Here is a 5,206-nt window from a genome sequence, read left to right as displayed (position 1 = left end):
CAATCCTTTGAAAATTCAACTGCTGGGACCAGCAGTTACTGTAATGGCTATGTCGCTGAACTCCCATGTAGTTGACCATGGTTGGAGTCCTGGATCCGGCGGCTTAAACTCACACCAGGCGCATGTGCGTACATGCGTGCTCAAGATCCCAAGGAGAGGAAAATGGAGGAGAAGGGATTACAGCGTGGCCATCCCCTCCGGGGTGGGGGGGGGGGGGGTTATCACTTTCTGTCTCTCTGTCTCTCTCTGTCTTTCTGGTGAGTGCACGCGCCCTATAGCAAAAACCTCGCCAAAAAAAAAAAATATATATATATATTTCCAACTGCTAATATTTCTTTAATATCATTATAATTATTACTGTGATTAAAACACACAGACACACAAACTCTGATTTGTCCTCCTGAGAAGCAAAGAGTAAAATGTTTCATGGTTATTATAACAGTTCATCTAATTGCGTATTTTTAGGAATGACATGGGTGAGGTGAGTCCATATACACACCATTGCCTGTTGGTATTTTATACATAGAAAACCTACCCCCAGAGCAAACTGTTCTTGTGTGTGTGTGTGTGTGTGTGTGTGTGTGTGTGTTTTAAGGTAGCTCAGCTTTATTTTTGCAAAATCACCAACAAAACAATAAAAAGTCAAAACTCAAATTGTAAGCTGAAGTTTTATATTTCTCTATGAATTCAATTTTAAAAGAGACATATCTAAAATAAGCAATAGGCAGGTCCTTAATCCACGTTTAGATCTTTCCCCACCAGCATGGCAGTCACAGGGTGCATCCTTGCTCTGTGCTCCTGGTAGGTATGGACAGCTTGATCATGGGACTTGTCAAAGGCAGCAGGATCCTTGAGTAAGGGTCATGCAGACTTCATTCTCCTTGTTCAGTCGCCATTTTTAGAGCCAAAGGAACTGCTTCCTCCCACTTCGATCGAATGCAGAGCTGTAACTATCTGAATCGTATTTCAGAATTGTTACTGGCACTGAAGTTGCACACCTCTTGCATTTGCTTTATGTGCCCCAGTGGAAGAGGTGCTCTCAGGAGAATCTCTGCTAAAAACTCGTCCTGCTGATGAGAAGAGAGATGTTTCAGGTCTGTGGCACTGAATGAGCTTAAGTCGTTTCCTTTGGCAGTGATCCATCTTTGACTTAAGGCAATATGAACATCTGTCAGGGTCATATGGTAATTGGGTTTTACAGGAGGCAGTCAGGAGAGTAGAGCCAGGCATTCCAGTCAACTTGATTGAGAATACCAACTTTATCTTTAAGGTGGGAACACAGGAAGTCCTTCCAGTCATCAGTAGTTATGCTCTTGTAGGAAAATTTTTTAACATAAGCCTTTAAGAATCCCAGGAAAACCTCTGGTCCTCCAAGAAGTTGTTCAAGGTAAAAAAAGTAAAGCAAAAACCTTTCTCATAGGGAACTAAAGAGTAAGCTACATCAGGGTCTGTGTCTGTTGGATCAACCACGAGTTTAGTGAAAGGACTTGTCTCCACCAAAGTCTTTATAAATTTCTGTAGTTCTCCCCATTCTCCCAGGGCATGAAAATGTGAGAACTTTTCACCAAACAGCCATCCACAAACGTGGCGTTCCAAACACACAGTATGCCCTTCATTGAACCGGAAGTGATCCCAAGTTTTATTGGTCACTAGATTTTCTGTCCAACTCTGAGATAGTTCATGTGCAATTAACATTGGAGAGTGATTGGTCACCTGCCAGTAGAGTAGGTGCTACGGAAGTCAGGAATGGATTCTCCATGCCACCATAAGAGAATGATGGGGGCAGGACTAACAGGTCACACTGTCCCCATCTATACGATCCTCCCAGATCTGCAATTTTACATGTAGATTCAGTCTCAGAAAATTTATAAACGGACTTATCCAGTTGCTCTTTCTCAGGCCATACAAAAGTTCTTGGACCAATCTGCCTGCTTTCTAAAGCTCCAACAACCAAAGCGATCAGGTAGCACGATATTGGGCCTTATTAACTGAATCTGTATATTTTTCTGCTCGGGTCTTCTGGGTCAGGGGCTTCTCCACTACAAATAGCACTCACAAGTGCCACCAGTTCTTTAGGGACAGACACCTCTGCAGTGTAAGTTAATGTCACAGAACGAGTGTCCTAGCAAGGAAGAACTGCTCTACAGTGGATGGCCTGGCACTGACTGAAGAGAAGTTTGTTTGAGAGTGAGCCACTGAAGAGCAGAAGATTTCGGAGATGCCACAAATGAAATTTCTATAATGACCACTTGATTTTCCCTCAGAGCAATAGGAAAAGAGATTTCCATTGTTGATCCTTTGTAACTTTGTCTTTCTCCAAGAGCAATGACTTCTTGTCCATTGATCACCACTTTTTCTATTGTAAGGTCCTTTGTATCCAAAGTCAGGCTGCGCAGGTTGTCCTCCTGAGACTGCACGGCGAGCGCTGCTGCCCTGGTCAGAGCCCGGCGAGTGAAGTCCACGCTGCATCACAGATGCAAGTGCTTGGTCCGTCAGACAGAAGCGAGTGGCCAAAGAACATGTATCCACTGCCTCAGGCATGGTTCTGGGTGACCTGGTGCTCACTGACCAGAGCCCTAACCTGGGCCTGCCAGACTTGGACTGGGAGCCAGAGCAAACTGTTCCAAAGGTGTCTTATAAGATGATATGTAGCAGTGAGGACCTCCCAAGGAAAACTATGAGGTGGTGTTTAACCTTCATATATATATTTTAGAATTATTTATTAATATCATTTTGATTTGCTATAGGGCATGTGTACTCACCAGAGAGAGACAGAGAGAGAGAGAATGAGAGCGAGAACACGAGAAAGCAAGCTTCCAGGGCAAGCTGCCAGGTCCAGGACTCTAGTCATGGCCAGTCATGGGGGAGTGCTCCAACCACCATGTCACCTGCTGGCCGCAACCTTCATAAATCTTTATACACACACACACACACACACACACACACACACACACACACACACCCCTAACATGAGTTTTAAGCTACCAGGTCTGAGACCTGAACAGTGGTCAACTACATGGGAATCCAGCAACATAACCATTATGCCACCTGCTGGTCCCCACACATCTTTTTAATGAGGTATCTCTCAATTGCCACTTTCTATCTCCAAGCAGGTCTCTGTTTTTTCTTCTCTTGAAGTTACTTCTGCCTAGGAAATGTGTAAATTGTTGAAGGCTTTTAAGATATGGGACTTGGGGGCCAGCAGATGGCGTAGCGGTTACATCTGACACCCTCTTGGTTGATCGCAGTTTGAGTCCCAGACCTGATGGCTTGAAACTCACACTGGGTGCGTGTGCATGCCCAAGATCCCAAGAGGAGAATAGAGGAGAAGGGATTGTGGTGTGGGTATCCCCCCTGGGGAGGTGATTTCTCACTTTCCCTCTCAGTGTCTCTGTTTCAGGTCTCAGTCTCTCTCTCTCTGGTGAGTGCAGGTACCCTAAGGCAAAAAAATACACACACACACACACATATATATATATACACACATATGTGTATACACATACACATATATACACATATGTGCATATATATACATATGTGTATATATGTGTGTTTGTGTATGTGTGTGTGTGTGTATATATATATATATAGGACTTGGGTCTCCTTCACTTCCCCCTCCAGCCACAGCAGCTGCAGCCACATCCCAAGCTAGCCCAGCTGCAGAGGCGGCGGTGGTTCCACTCAGGAGACCACCAGATCACCTCTTCCCATGACCTCTCGGCTGACTTTGCAAAGCTGCCAGAGATCTTTTCAACAAAGAATTTGGTTTCCAGCTGGTGAAACTAGATGTGAAACAAAGCCTTGTGGTGGGTGGAAGTCTCACCACCTGGTTCATCTGATACCGACACTGGCAAAGTTACTGGAACCATGCAATATAAATGGTGTGAGGATGGTCTGCCTTTCACAGAAAAATGGGACATTGGTAACACTCTGGGAACAGAACTTGGAACTGAATGAAAGACCAGACCTGCCAAGGTTTGAAACTGACATTTGATACTATCTTCTTACCAAACACGGAAAGAGAAGCAGTAAAGTCTAGCCCTCTTCAAGAGGGAGTGTGCACACTGTGGCGGTGATGTTGACTGATTTTGCTGGGCCTGCTGCCCATGGTGCAGCTGTCTTTGGCTGTGAGCTGGCTTGCTGGCTACAAGATGACCGTTGACAGTGCCAGATCAAAGCTGGTGAGGAATAACTTTGCAGTGGGCTACAGGACCGAGGGCTTTCAGCTACATTACTAATGTCAGTGACAGAAGAGTGTGGAGGGTCAGGTTACCAGAAGGCATGTGAAGATCTTGACATCAGATACCAACTGCACTCATTTTGGCATTGCAGCTAAATATCAGTTGGACCCTCTGTGTCCATTTCTGCCAAAGTCAATGACTCTAGTTTAAATGGAGTGGACTATGCTGAGACTCAGAGGCCTGATGTGAAGTTACACTATCTGCTCTGGTGGATGGGAAGAGCATTAATGACTGAGGCCACAGCTTGGGCTGGAGTTGAAGGCTTCATTTAGCTGAAAGAAACCTCTGAGAATGGCTATCAGATCTGGCCTTATATTTCCAGTGTGACAAGCAGGTCCCCACATCCCTCCTTCCTTGAAGAGGATCAAAAGAGGATGATCTAAACAAGAACTGTATTTTAAATATTCAGACAGTTACTTATCAGCTGATTTGTAATTGAACTGAGTAGTTGCCAATGCTGCAGTCATGCAGACTTTATACATTATTTAAATGTAATTAACTGTTAAATAATGAAATAGACTTTCATGAAAACCATGAGGAAAAAAAAATATGGAACTTGGTTCAAATACACATCTGACTTCCGATTTCCTCATCTTGGACAAGGCGCTGACCATGGGCAGAAGACGACTGTATAGGAAATGCTTAAACGTGACCCAGCTCAGCACGTGCTGTTGCCATCCTCCTCCCTCATGCTGACATTGATTTTTTTTTCTTGGCCATGTTCTGCCATGGTCCCTCAAAAAAGCTGTCACTTGCATGGGCCTGAGCTTCAGCCTTCAGATCCCTGGCCTGCTCTTAGGTGTTTACTAACCAATCCCTGATAGGCTGTTAATCACTAATGTAAAAAAGAAAAGAAGGGACCAGCAGATGGTATGATGGTTATGTCCCTGGACTCCTATGTAGTCGATGGTAGTTCCAGTCCTAGGCTTGAGACTCATGTCTGGCACTATGTGCTAGAATCCCGA

At 44.7% G+C, this 5,206-nt stretch overlaps 2 pseudogenes; one reads left to right on the top strand and one right to left on the bottom strand.

Annotated features, from left to right (window-relative positions):
- Positions 1–732: 732 nt before the first annotated feature.
- On the bottom strand, positions 733–2,541 carry LOC102473827 (leukotriene A-4 hydrolase pseudogene; annotated as a pseudogene).
- LOC102497418 (voltage-dependent anion-selective channel protein 2 pseudogene) lies at positions 2,540–4,599 on the top strand (annotated as a pseudogene).
- Positions 4,600–5,206: the final 607 nt, after the last annotated feature.

The sequence above is a fragment of the Tupaia chinensis genome, unplaced genomic scaffold (assembly GCF_000334495.1).
Source record: "Tupaia chinensis unplaced genomic scaffold, TupChi_1.0 Scaffold000362_1, whole genome shotgun sequence".
Taxonomy (NCBI): Eukaryota; Metazoa; Chordata; class Mammalia; order Scandentia; family Tupaiidae; genus Tupaia; species Tupaia belangeri.
Note: the sequence above shows the minus strand (reverse complement) of the source record. Positions and strands in the feature narration are given on the sequence as shown.